Source organism: Cupressus sempervirens, chromosome 2 (genome assembly GCF_028749045.1).
Source record: "Cupressus sempervirens isolate cs-2001-9-10 chromosome 2, ASM2874904v1, whole genome shotgun sequence".
Taxonomy (NCBI): domain Eukaryota; kingdom Viridiplantae; phylum Streptophyta; class Pinopsida; order Cupressales; family Cupressaceae; genus Cupressus; species Cupressus sempervirens.
In genome coordinates this window covers 110,650,712-110,665,946 of record NC_143119.1, presented here as the reverse complement: position 1 = coordinate 110,665,946, position 15,235 = coordinate 110,650,712, and the positions used below count along the sequence as shown (strand labels likewise).

Below are 15,235 nucleotides of genomic sequence, written 5' to 3'. Positions count from 1 at the left end.
GATTACTTAGCAATTAGGTTTGGAAGCCTATCATTGGATCCATGATGTAACCTGCAAGAGTGAATGGAAGATTTAGCCTTTAGACTTTGATCTATATTTTAATTTATTTTTTATAATTTCTAAAATGAAAACTACTTTTATCTGTTTAGTATGTAAAGTTTTGATATTTTTTCATAGCAAGTTAAATTATGATACTTCTAGAACTAGAATTTAATTGTGTAGTTTTTCAGTTAAATTTGTTGGTCTATTTTTCATAAGTAATCGGTGATAAGAACCCACTTAACTAATCCATAATAACTTGTCCATTTATTGCCTTCCTCTTTATTTGTCTTTTTATTGCATCCATCTACTACCATCATTCTCATGAGAGAGATTCTTGTATATAGTTGCTCTTGAGAAATGTGTTCATAAATTCAACTAAAAAGTCATAGATTTTTATATACAGTCGATCATTTATTCATGTAAATGAATCAATAGATTGGATTCAAAAATTATATAATTGAATCCTAATAATTGTCTTATAGTTGGAATATATTTATACATAAGTAGAAAACATTAGTCCATAGTAAATTGGTACATATGAAACTGAGTTTAACTATGAAAATCTTTGTGATGCACAATTTGTTTGTTAAATTAATATGTACTGAGAATTGTTCTTTTTATTTCTTACCAGGCTAGTCTTTTCTTGAGACTGGTAGGGGAGGTGTAGGAAAAGCTCATGGAGAACATCAATAAGCTAAAGGCAGAAATGGTGAAATTAGAGGAAGCAGGACACATGGCAAGACTAAGAGATTATAGAAATAGATGTGTGAGGATGAAGATTGTATACTATGATGCCTTCAAAGAAGTGATTTTCAAGGAAGAAAAAGAGAAGCTAGATTTCCATGCCAACCTTAGCAGGCTTAACCTTGTTTCCTTTTATGATAAGTTAGAAGATATGTTGGAAACCCATGATCGAATAGGGATTATGAGTCAGACCAATGGGGATAAATATGATGGGCAATGGCTTGATGGGTTGAAGCATGGCCATGGAGTCTACAGATGGGCAGATGGGAGTTGTTATATGGGGACTTGGAGTAAGGGGCTCAAAGATGGGAAAGGTACATTTTATCCTGCACGTGGCAATCAGATTAGACTATGCCACCTTTTGGAATCCTTGCCTTCCAATGTGGATCAGCATGACGATCTCTCTGTTGATGAGCAATCTTGTTGGAAGGAGAGAAGCTCTTCTATGTCTGATTTTGAAGTTTATTTGAATACTTATTATGACCCTAGCTCCGAAACAACATCCTCAAAAACCCTTGAATCCAGAATAGTAAGAACCTTTTCCTTTTATGGGATAAGAAGCTCAAGTAGTGAGGAATTTGATGATAATGATGAGGGTGTCAGAACTTGTGATCCCAAAATTTTTCCTGTGCAATCTGCTGTCAAGAGAGAATATGTTCAAGGAGTTTTGATTAATGAGGTATCTAGAATAAATGTTCCTTCCAAGGCTGTGAAAAGAGGGCATAAATGCCAGCCAAATGAAAGTAAGAGACCCGGTGAAATTATCTATAAAGGGCACAGAAATTATGACTTAATGCTCAATCTGCAATTGGGAATCAGGTTCGCATATTTATTTGCATATTCACGCATATGACTACTAACTTGCTCAATATTTTACATTTATATGGATATGCCTTGTAATGTTTATTGATTTTGCTAACAAGAAATTCAGAGTCAAACTAACAAGAGAATGAAAAATGTATATGTGTAATATTTGAATGATGAAAACAATATGATTTTAAAATGTGTTTTTATTTTTAGTCAATTTCTTGTTATTGAAGAAGACTGTATTGAAATATACTGTTGAGTTTGTGTGTTTGTCCCTAGACATATTGGATTCACAAAATTTTGAATTTGCCACACTTGGTTTTGGGTGTACAAGAGATTTACATTTTAAACACCATGCATACTAATTTAGTCTCATCTATGCAATTTTTTCAATTAGTCGAAGAAAGTGGGAGTTATTGTTCTTAGTTTATTTGGCAATTTTTGTCAGCATCCTTGGCAATTGATGCATCTTTGTATCTTAAGATGCTAGTTGTAACTAAACAAGTCCTTTAAGCTATACATTTAGGTGTGGTAGCCAACTAATGCTAGTTGTAAGGTACACAAATTTTATATTGTGGGATTCCTCAGTTTGCCTTAATGTTCCACAAGGTTTCAGCATCCTATTGTTTTTCTTTTCTTCATTGTTTACCAGTGTGACCATTTTACAGGTACTTCTTCGTATGCTACCAAATTACTATAATCATGTTCATACTTATGAAAGCACATTGATCACTAAATTTTTTGGTCTACATAGTATCAAAGTAGTAGGAGGACAAAAGGTATTTTTTGTACCTTCTTACTTTGTTTTCCATTTAATTGTTGACATAATATGTCAATTTTTGGTAACTAGACGTTATTTTCAAAATTAAACATGGTGGGGTAAGTTGGCAAGCCGACTTAGCGAGGCCACTTAGAGACGCGACATGGCAAGCTGACTTAGTGAGCAAGCTCGATGAGCGGACCTCAAGACTGACCTTGATGAGGCACTTTGGTGGGGTGACTTGATGACTGAACTCAAAGAGTCAACTTGGTGAGCATACTTATATACACCCCACAGGAAGTATGTTGTGTTTCATAGCAGACCAATAGTGCAGGGAAAATGTGGGGTACTTGTCAAGGTGCAAATCTTCAGTTATTTAGCCAATTAGAGTCATTTATCTCAACATATGGCTACTGAAGCTGTTCATCTGGACAACATGATGAAGATGAGTGGTTAGTATGTTCTTCAAGTTCCTTTCTAAATTTTTTACTATGAATTTGTTCCAGTTGCAATACAGTAGTTTTACAAACATATTTCCATGGATACTACATGGATCCTCAAACTTGAGTTTATAGAAGTCTTAGAAAGTGCATCTTTTAAGCTAAATTTCTCTCATGGATCATATGTTACAGCTATCAAATTATATATCAGATTTGTGTGATCTCCATTAGGCAATTTACGGCAGGTCTTGCTTGGATTAATCACAACTGCACGCATTTGTTGGAATTATTGGAAAAAAGATAATGGGAAAGGACTAACACCATGTTGCAGAAAAACTACATATGTTGGGTTGTTTATTATTTGTTTCTTTTTGTTCATAAGTAAAAATGGATCTATCATGTAACTATGCACCACTAGCACAGTTATTTTATTATTGCTTTTTACTGCATAGTATTTCGTAGAGTTTGATATATTTATAAATATTGTATGTTGTCAACATATTTATTCAATAGCTGTAAATAGTAACACTACCTATGATTATGAGATTCATGCTTGCCTTATAGGTTTTATGAGATTGGTGTTGCAGCTACTCTATATGAAAATGTTGGATATTCTCAGTCTAATATATTTATTGCTTTGGCTCACCCAGGATGCAGTTCAACGGGCCTTTTTAATCATTGTATATTTCGGTGGAAATGATTCTTTGGATCCTCACCCCTCAGGATTAGGTCCTCATGTACCACTTCCTGAATACATTGAGAACATTAAGAGAATGGCAACCTATCTCCAAGTACAATTTTCATCAGTATTTTGTGTTTAGATTCTTCAATTTCATTTGAAAGATACAAATATTTCAATTTTTATGATGACAATTATCTAATTTGAGTTTGGGGTAAACAAATTAGGACCTCTCAGAGTCGACATGCTTGATTTTTTTAAGTTGCCCACCTGTTAATGAAGATTTGATTAGTAGTGCTTCAAGGTACTATTCTTCTTGTGTGTGTGTAATGGTTCACAATTTCATGATTTTGTAATCTACCTATTTGGCCTAACTTTTTTGGATTCTACAGTAGTATTTTTGCTCCAATAGTATGGACAAATGAATTGTTTCATTAGTATTCTAAAGCCTGTGTGCAAGTTTGCAAAGAGATGGGTGTCAAGGTTATAGATTCATTACTACACTCAGGAATGGGCTCATCTTCAATCTTCAGAAGATTGAATATGAGCCCATTCTAGACTGTAGTAAGGAACCTCAAAGCTCCTTCAGCGTGAGCATATCATGTCCTTCGGAAGATCTTTCTGAAGCTGCTCTAACATTGTATCCTTCAGACTTTAGTTTATATCTGCCAACAACAAGACTACTTTGCGTTATTAGAATCATGAATAAGGAATGCAGAGGTAAGCTTTTCTAGGTTTTTGCTGAGAAAATGTTGATATTAAAGCAGTGGGGTTGCTCAGTATTTTATGCGAATTTGTTATGCACAAATAGGAATAAATTGAGTTTGAAATGATATATCAGTTGTTATCTCATTTCAAAATGTGGTTAGCTTTAGGAATTCTTTTATAAGTGTTATATGAAATGATTGCTAGCTAACACTTGCCAAGGGAACATAACTTGCTTCTTCCCATAGTGAATTCTACTCAAGGTTTTGGCATTGTGAAGTGTAGCCCAGTTCTTTATGTGTCAATGGAAATATTGAGAATGCTAAGAGATGGCATGGTTACTCTCGTTGATGTTATTTCTTTGTTGCATTATATGAGATTCATTACTACACTCGGGAATGGGCTCATCTTCAGTCTTCAGAAGATTGAAGATGAGCCCATTCCGAGTGTAGTAATGAATCTCAAACCTCCTTCAGCCTAAGCATATGATGTCTTTCGGATGATCTTTCTGAAACTGCATCAACATTGTATCATTTAGGTGTTTGATTCTTCATCTTTCTTCTTTATTATTCTATAGAATAATTCTTATGGTTTAAGTTTTTTAGCGTCAATTTGTAATTTTAGTCGAAAATCTCTATATATCTTTTCTTGCTAGACAAGGTTGCTTAGTTTTTATGTAAATGTCTTTGCTTTTGCAGCTTGGACTTGAATTCACCACCAATGTTCTTTATATTCAACCAACAATATATTTGTACCAAGTATAGTGCATTGTAATGGTATTGTTCATACAATGTTGATGCTTATTCAAGAATACTATTTTTATTTAGTTTTATTTGCCAAGTTTCTTTTTCAGTTTGATTTTGAGCTAGTGATGCTTGAGACTCAAATGCCTACAAATAATTCATGCAGTGTCTAGTCTCAAGCCTTGATCACTAGGCAAGCTCCTAGCTCTTATTATAGTTTGCTTACTGCAATGTCACATCCAGTTTGCATGTGATTCTACTGACCTAAAGGATCCTTAACCACAAACAACAATAGTCTCCTCTACCCAAGATAATACAACTTTGTTTGGATTTAAATAAGAAAATCGTAGCAGCATTATTAGTGAGGATTTGTGTCTACTCAGAAACTTCTTATCTAAGAAAGCCTTCCTGAGGGTTGTGAGCTTGTGTACTTCTCCTTTACATCAAAGGTTCAATGTGAGCATATTGCTAAGACCCTGCCCAAGGTTACAAATGCAAAGTGAACTAGTTTTTAATGCTTCTCACTAGCAATAAAGCATGTTTTATTAGCCCATTATCTAGTTGGTTCACCTTTATTTCAAATTTAATGCAGGGACGAGGAGCTTCTTGGTCAGGGTCTTGCATTGAATGATGAATTAGATCATGTGCTAGGGAAACACAACTCCATTACTACAGGGTCTCCTGTTACATGAAAAAGAACAAAAGAGAGTAAACTAGAATAAATTTGGTAACTTTCCACATTTCAAATGTGGATTATACCTTTGAACTATTGCATAGAGAGAGAGGGGGGTAGGGTGTTGCAGAACTATTGCATAGCCAAGGAGACAAAAAAGGAGCCTCCTTGTCTCCCGTGCCCCCACATGTGAGAGAGAACACTATTGCATAGAAAGGTACATAGGCAGCATAGCAAGAACATGCACTAGAGTCTTCCCTAAACTGGGTGTTCACAAAGGTAAATAACTGAGGCTGCTCCACTTGTTTATTTTCATATTTTCCATTTGAATGTATGCATTAGAATTTATTATCGATAACTCGGCATAATATCTGTGTTGGTGACTTTGTCCATTGGAATTGGAATGTGGAAGACAGGTATGTGCCAACATTTTATTCTATTTGAGAGCACATACTTTTCCCTTTTGTTTTATGGTCTATGGCAATCCAAATAACTGTTAGAAAAATCAATCTCAAAGTTCAGAATGGTAGAATGATAATATCTTCATGAGTTGATTTGTAATCTTGTGTCATTTACATTGAAATATAAGTATAATAGGTTAAATTGTAGGTTCAATTCGGGGAGGGGTTAGGGTACATATTTTTTGTGAATTCTTGTAATTTTTAAATGTAAAGAATTAGTTTCTTGGTATATTGTTATTCATGATCTTTGCCTTTCCACTGGTCTATTGGCAGTTGCTTTGCTAATGTGGTGCTTCAGTGCCTGATATACACAAAACCTCTTGTAGCCTATCTACTCCATGGATCGCATTCTCAAAAATGTATGTTATCATTTCTCAGTAGATTTATCCTTAGACACAGGCATTGCAATATTAGTTGCGGCTTGCAAAAACAATAACCTATACTATTTGTTGGGTCTGCTCAGTTAGAAGAAAGACTGGTGCTTCATGTGTGAGCTTGAGTTTCTTGTCTCAAGGGTGAGAGGAGGAGATGGTGCCTTATCACCAATTAGAATACTTTCTAGAATTAAAAACATTGGCAATAACCTTGGATATGGAAAACAGGAAGATGCTCATGAGTTTTTGAGGTAACATGAATTGCAAAGTGCTTAGAGTCTTTCAATTTTTAAATCATACCGACATATATCAAGATAGAAATGCTCATAGAAAGGAGTATGAAAGGATATGCTACAAATTATGTGCACACAAAAATTAATCTCCATTGATGTGCTTAAACATACTTACATGGCACACGCATGCATGCTTGCATGTGCGCGCGCACACACAGATTGATATCTTGTTTTTCTTTTTCCTTTTAGATTTGCAGTTGATACTATGCAGTCGATATGCCTTGATGAAGCTGGTGGAGAGGAAGCCATTCATCCAATAGCACATGTGACTATGTTCATTCAACAAACATTTGGTGGTTATCTTCAGTCAAAGGTGGTGCTAGTATTAACTTTAAAATGCAAAAATGTCAATGAACAAATACACGTGATTTGTAGATTTTGATTATAAAATTTATTTCTGTATAAGGAGTTCAGATTAGGGGAGTCGGCCTGGCAAGCTGACATGGCAAGTCGACTTAAAGTGGTGAGTTGGTGGGGCAAGTGGGGGTGACTTGGTGAGCTAACTTGGAGAGTTGGCTTAGGGGGTGGACTTGGTGAGTGAACTTAGAGAGTCAACTTGGTGAGCGTACTTCAATTGTCAGCTTGGCGAGCTAACTTGGGGAGCCGGCCTGGCGATCTAACATGGTGATTGGGCTTAAAGTGGCAACTTGGTGGGGCAAGTTGGTGAGCTGACTTAGCGAGGCCACTTAGAGACATGACATGGCAAGCTGACTTGGTGAGCAAGCTCGATGAGCGGACCTAACAATTGACCTTGATGAGGCAATTTGGTGGAGTGACTTGATGACTAAACTCAAAGAGTCAACTTGGCGAGCATACTTGCACTAGTACATTTGGGTTCATTTTTTGACCTTTATTGGTCGAATTTCTGACCCAATTTTTGACCAAATTCGACCAACCCATTGGTCAAAAACTTTTTGGTTGAAATTTTGACCAACTCACTGGTACATGATTTGTCTCAATCATATAACTAATTATATATTCTTCATATTAGTTACTGTCGGTGTTTTTCAGGCATTCTATAAAATAGTTCACATGCCTTGCGTATGATATGACATTTTGCATGCATCCTACACTCTCTTTCATCCAGCTAATGATGGATTATGTAGAGTCCTCTGAAACCATGATGCTAAAAAACACACAATCAAATCCAAAATGAACTTGCACTACAAATGGATTATGGAAATCTGATATTGGTAAAATTGCATGCATGTCTACCAGGACAATCACAACTTAAACATACATTTGTCCTAGTAGACATGCATGCAAAATTAACAATATCAGATTTCCACAATCCATTTGTAGTGCAAGTTCATTTTGGATTTGATTGTGTGTTTTTTTGAATCATGATTTTAGATCACTTTGCGTAATCCATCATCAGCTGGATGAGAGAGTGTAGGATGCATGTAAAATGTCATATCATAAGCAACACATGTGAACTATTTTATAGAATGCCTGAAAAAAATTTACACCCAGCTGTTGGTGGAAATTTCCACCTTCATTGGTTGAAATTTCCACCAACTCCTGGGCTTTTTCTACCTTTGTTGGTGGACATTTCCACCAACGCTTAAATTTTTCCTACCTTTGTTGGTTGAAATTTCCACCAACGCCTAAATTTTTTTCTACCTTTGTTGGTGGAAATTTCCACCTTCATTGGTCAAAATTTCCACCAACGCCCAAATTTTTTTCTACCTTTGTTGGTCGAAATTTCCACCTTCATTGGTCGAAATTTCCACCAACGTCTAAATTTTTTTTCCACCTTTGTTGGTCGAAATTTCCACCTTCATTGGTAGAAATTTCCACCAACGTCTTAATTTTTTTTTCACCTTTGTTGGTCAAAATTTCCACCTTCATTGGTCGAAATTTCCACCAATGCCTAAATTTTTTTTCCACCTTTGTTGGTCGAAATTTCCACCAACATGCAATTTTTTTCTACATTTGTTGGTTGAAATTTTGGCCAATTCCTGTTTGAACCCACACAATGGCTTTGGTAGGTTTTCGACCAATAGATTGGTCGACATTTCGACCAACCAGTGAGTTGGTCGAAATTTTGACCAAAAAAATATCGACCAACGGGTTGGTCGAAAGTTGGTCAAAAATTGGGTCAAAAATTCAACCAATAAAGGTTGAAAAATGAACCCAAATGTACTAGTGAAACAAACTTGTTATGCACCAAAGACAAATGTAAAGATGACAGTTGCAGAAAAGAAGTTGTAGAAGAATAACAAAGGCAAGAGTGTATAAGTTGATGTGATGGAGGACATTTATGTAAAGAACCGGTTCAGGGTTTATGTGTTGAACCCTAAAAGATGTTCTTCTAGCTATTAAGAATATATTTTCTTCTCACCTGGGGTGTTTGATGTAGAAGCATCCTAAGGAAGTCAACAATTCTGTATGTAGGGGCTTTGTGCTCAAGTTTGTGGAGTTATGATTCGCGAGGTTGGGGATCTGTTTGAGGCATCTTGGGGAACCTTTCCTTAAGTGTGCGTGATGTTTGGAGTCATCGTCTTGGAGTTTGAGCCATTTTAGTGGTTGTTGGTAATGTGTTCCTAATTATTGGATGAGCTTTAGAGATTATTTTGTGACTTTGATCTGAGGGATTTGGTGTGTAGGCTCTTGGATTTGGATGGTTGGTTGGCACATGGACCTATGTCTTAAGTGTGTGTATTCTTATGTGGTCTTATGAGTTAGTTATGCTTTGTAAATTTGGGGCTTATCCCGAGTATTTTATTTATGTCATGTATTTAATGTAAGAATGTATTTAATTAATGTAATTGCAATAGGCCGACCTACAGTTGTGCAAGTATTTAAGGAGGGCTTGGGTAGTGTTGTAGGCATCAAAATTTTGTGAGATGTCATCTAGCAAGGAGAAGATGAGTAACAAAGGAGCGAAGTTTGAGCAAAGCTAGAAGTTAAGTGTGGCTTCGAAAATAAGAAGGTTGCTTGGTGGCTTGTGAGCACAAGTTGAGATTCTTCTTAGAGCTCTCTATCAGGTTGCAGATCTAGGCTAGCTAGTGGTCTGGATCTTGCATGATCTTGCATAACTTTTGTTGTAATTGTTGATGTATTTGGTCATAACTTGGAAGGCCTTATAGTTGGGCATGTTGGATGAAAATCTTATTATGAGAACTGGCATTGTGTGGATCTAAGTCTCTGTCTTATTGTTTATATTTTGATGTGTGGTTGTTTGATGGGGGCTAGGACATCTCCTTTGGGGACTCTCCTACCTTGCACTATGTCACTTTGCAATAAATGAGAGTCTATCTCGAGAACTCCTATATTAATCTAGTTGATTGGAAAATAATTAAAAAATACAAAATCATTCACATAGCTTGTAAGTAAATCTTTCCTTTTAGTTTTAAAATCTTGAGCATCCATTTGTGATAGAATCTATCTTTGAATGATAACCACTAAATACCCAAAAAGAGTGTCCCTAGGCCATAGAGATGACTCAACAATAAGATAATTATGCATGTTTTATTTACTTTTTTCTTCCATTTAAGCCTTACTGGAAAGTGTTGGGAAGATGTGGGCACACCAAAAGAAGGTGAACAAATAATACTCAACCTTTTTAATGGAGTCAGATTTTGTTTTATTTCATATTCTACAACACATGATATGCTTCTAAGACTTGGTCTTGAACTTTTCTATACTTTTAGTTTTATGGATGATATATGCCATATAACAAATGCAAGTAAGTTTTTGGATGATATGATCTCATAGTGCTAGAAATGGTAGCGATGTGAATGAATGGATATTTAAGATACTAACATGTAGTAAAAAGACCAAATGTTGATTTACAACCAAAGTAACTACCCACAACATTATATACCCTATACGTGACAAGGTACATAGTAATGAAGTGTGGAGCATAGTGCAATTATCAAGAATAAGAGTGGCCATATGTTCAATCTATTGACATTTTCATTAGAGAATAAATGGCCTTGAAGGAGAATTAATAAATATGATTTATAGTGATTATTTTTCCTTCTTATATCCTTTATTTTCTTATCTTTATATGTAGTGAGAGTTTGATTGGAAATGTGACTTCTGTTACTAAGATTGTGAATTCTAGTTTTGGAGGACAATGATTCATCTTTATTTTTTATGGAGGATTAACAAATGTTAGTGGGTTGTTTAGTCTTAGGCAACCCACTCTCATTACATGTATACATTCTAGATCATGTTAGAGTCTAAGGTTCTTAAGAAAATATCACTTGTGTCGTTATTACCAATTATGAATTAGACATAGTATTATGATGCACAATCAAAGGTTACAACACTCAATCAAGGACCACCTAAGGTTTTACTATCCTCTTTATAGTTTAGATTGTTACTTTGAATTTTAGTTAATTTATTAGTTGTGTAATAGATTAATTGTTATGATTATTAATCTTGAGTTAATTTCATATCATCAGTTAATAACATTGTTAAAATTAGATTGTGTCTTAAGTTGCAATGTAGCCACAATAGGAAATCACCCATAACCATTTTTGAGTAAATTAATCAATGACTCGTTGTCATTACAATGTAGATAGGTTCATTTTCAACATTGTTGACATTCTAGTTATAAAAAAAAATCAGTTAGTTTCTTTACACAACTTCTAGATAACTTAAGGAGTGCTTAGATGTACATATGGTATTGAGATCATCCAAGAACATATATCTTTGGTTGATAATTAAACAACAGGTTAATTAATAAGATACCTATTGGTGTATTGAGCTATATACATCTTCTTCTTTTTTGTTGCAAAGATATTCTTCACTAGAAAGATAGGGATATTAAAGTCACTAACACTTATCAATGTAGTTTTAAAAACTATAGAGAAAAAATTAGCTATCTTGACCCAAAATTGTTTCCTTTCCAAATAAAAATTGGGATTGTATAAACATTAACAAGAATCTTGTTTTTAATTTTTTTTAGATTTTCACTATGCCTCCTGCTCCTGCCCGTGTTCCCGCCTAAGGGCGAATTCAAACTGTGACTGCTCCTGTCGTGATCTCTTTGGTCGGGGATGTTGTTTTCGCGCCGGTTGTGGCGGGTGCGGTGGGTGGTGTTGCGTCTTCCTCTCATCCTATTGGCTCTGGTGCTTCTCCTGCGATGAGTGTTGGGTTTGCCTCAGGGGTTCCTGATGGGTCTAGGGCCAGGGGGGTCGGGGTCTGCTAGTATTGCTATGTGTTGGCGCTCAAAATTGAAGGCCCAATTTTGAGCAATGTTGAGAAAATCAAGCCCTATAAATGCTTTAAATGAGATTGTACCTGATTGTACTTTTGAGCCCCGTAAGGTGTTCAATGCTTCTAACACCTTCCATTTAGTGTGTCTACCTGTTCCATGAAGTTAAATCACCATTCTGGGCCATTCTGTGAAGTCTCATTTTGAGCAAATTTCAAATCTGCATTTTATCGTGTCAAAAGGTGTTAGAAGGCTATGTTTGTGATTGAATATCTCGCACCCAGAAATGTTTCATCGCCCGCCACTTTGGGAGTATCTAGTGTCCATACCCAAAAACCTATGTTTCAAATTTCAAGTTGTTTTGAATCCGTTTGATTAGGTTTTGAATCCCTCAAAGTTGGTAGTTTACTGTTTTCATGCTGATGCACATTGCACATAATTTTGGAAAGCCCTATTTGACGTGCTATAACTTTGATCCAAGTGACCAAAATAATAAAATTCCTTTTGCGTTGTATTGTAGTGGTCAGAGACTTGTTATGTTTCAAGTTTCAACTTATAATGAATCCGTTTGATCAGTTTTCAAATGGGATTCCAAATGGAATTTCTATCTTTTTACTGGTGTCAAAGTGCAGATGGTTTGGCACACCCCTATTCGTGATGTTATAACTCCTAATCTATGATAGGTGAGATTGAATGGATTGTACCACTGTGTTGTCCTCTGAAAATTTTTTAAGTGTGCCAATTTTTAGGTCTTGACGAATCCATTTGCACACTTTCCCAGGTCAATTCCATTCACAAAAAATGTTTTTTGTCAGTGTTTCCAATTTGCAAAATCCAAGTAGCCCACTTTGAACTCACCTCGTGACAGTGAACCAACACCCAAGTTTTCGTCTCCCCAAGTGTTAGTTTACCCAGTTTTTGAAACTAATTCTGAACCCAATTTAGTGTTTTCTAACATGTTTTCTTGCAGGCAGTTCTGAGAAGTCAACTTTGACAGCAAATATCTTTTGATCCCGAATTCATCATGAGATGAGATTCGACAGGGTGCAAGTGTGTGGAACGGAGAATCAGTGTCCCAATTTTCAGAGCTTGGTCATAAGTTTAGATCAGTTTTTAAAGCCAGTCAAAGGACTTCCTGGCACCAAATTCATAGTTTGCAGATAAGTGGTAAAATGAGTTTTAAAAGTTGTTTTCAGTGGTCAAATTTGATTCTAATTAGTTTGAGATAATGAATAGATCAATTTAGGTTTCAGTTGTTCGGAAATGAAATTTTTTTTAGCTGGACCCACTTTGGGGCCCATCTAATTTCGACTAATCTACAATAGATTGCTAAGAGGGTTGATCTTATTGGCCATGCTAACTACCTTGAAGAAACTTTTAAATATACCATCAATGTCCCTATTATAGTTTTCACAACTGGAGTTTGAATGTCAAAAATGAATTGGAGAAGTAAAGTATCCAAATTGGGATTGTTATGAAGGTTCATAGAATCAAGGAGTGCCAAAGGGGCTTGAGCGGTATATTCAGAAAATGGAGATGTTTACTTGGAAAATTGAGAGGAGGGGATTGATGTGCATTAACTTTATGGAGAAAGAGAAAGGCAATTTCTCTTCTTTTTGTCATAGGAGGCTTCTATGTCAAATCCCACAGTGATAACCCAAGCAACTGTTGCACCATGAGAAGTACCACAGGCATTTTGTGGCATAAGGGATGCTGAACGGACTCCAGAAAACTTCTTGCCAAAACATTGATGAAGGGGACCTTGGGAATCAGATTGCAGTGGTTGAGTATGTGGAGGATATTTACAAGTTCTACCACGAAATTGAGAGCACGAGTTGTGTGCCAAACTATATGCCCTCCCAATTGGAGATCAATGAGAAGATGAGAGGAGATGTTATTGACTGGTTGATTGAGGTACATAGGAAATTTGAAATGATGCTAGAGACATTATTTCTTGCCTCAAACGTATTTGATAGATATCTTTCCATTGAATTTGTACCAAAGAGAAATTTACAGTTAGTGAGTATCACCGCAATGTTTGTTGCTTCCAAATATGAAGAAGTTTTGCCCCTAGAGATGGATGATTTTGTCTACATAACAGAAGAACAATGTACGAGATCGCAGATACTGACTATGGAAAAGACAATGCTCAATAAGCTCAAATTTCATATCTCAGTCCCTACTCCATATGTATTTGCCATAAGGTTTCTAAAGGCAACTGGCTCCGACCAAGAGATGGAAAATGTGGTCTTCTTTTTCTTAGAACTAAGCCTACTCCGTTATGTGATGACCGAGTTTAAACCATCAATGCTTGCAGCTATAGCAGTTTCTACTGCTCAGTGTGCTTTGAAAAAGGAATCAATCTGGAATGAAACACTTAAACGTTATACAGGCTATAGTGTAGCAGACCTCAAAGAGTGTGCTAGATTGATTGTTTTATTTCACCGGAACTTGGCACGAAGTGAATTTGACATGGTTTTTAAGAAGTACACTTCACCTCAGTTTGGCAGTGTGGCCCTAATGAGTCCTGCAAAGCTGCCTGCACAATTTAAAAAATAAGAGTCAACTTTAAAGAAGGAAAGTCGACAGTCAGTAGAGAAGCTCCTCAGTGAAGGGCGACAGACAATATAGAGAACCCATGCATGGAAAAGGGTAGGGAGTAAAAAAAAGACAATAAAAAATCGGCCATTCAAAAGGGGGAATCGCAGTCTAAACCCTTTATCCCACATTCGATGGAAGTAGGAATTAGGAAGCTTTTAAATACTATTCCTTGCAATATGCATTGTGTCAACAAGAAAAGGCTTTTGGGAAGCTACGCATGCATAGTGGGACCCGTGGTCGGTCGGTTGAATGACCTCAAATTCTGAGCGAATGTGAATTTTGACTAGCCACGTCGATAAAGAGATTGCACTGACGTCATCATCGAAAAACTCAAAATTTGGCTAGTCACTATGTTGCTAGCCGAAAAATCCAAGTTTTCCGACTAGCGACATAGCAAGTCACCAAAAAAACTTAGAAATCCGATGAAGTTTGTGAGAACGCAGTGTGGGACCTAGAAACAGCGACGTGGCAAAATGATCACCTGACAAGTGGCAGCCGGACAATGGTATTAAACAACTCAGTGATGATCTGGAGCTCCGGACCAACCGCAAGGTGCCATGTGGCATGAATTCTAAGGATGGCGATGATGTGGCAAGCAGATCTAGGAGGTGCAACAGATCGTGCCACGTGGCAGATCGGACAGATGTCGCTATGTCGCTAACCGAAGTGGCTCACCGGTTAAGCACAGCGACATAGCAAGTATGACATGGCATTTGGGTGATGCAATGATGTGGCAAGGACAA

General features: G+C 36.4%; 1 pseudogene; it reads left to right on the top strand.

Moving 5' to 3' along the window:
• The first annotated feature begins 967 nt into the window (after positions 1 to 967).
• Positions 968 to 14,450, top strand: LOC149571270 (G2/mitotic-specific cyclin S13-7 pseudogene; annotated as a pseudogene).
• The last annotated feature ends 785 nt before the right edge of the window (positions 14,451 to 15,235 follow it).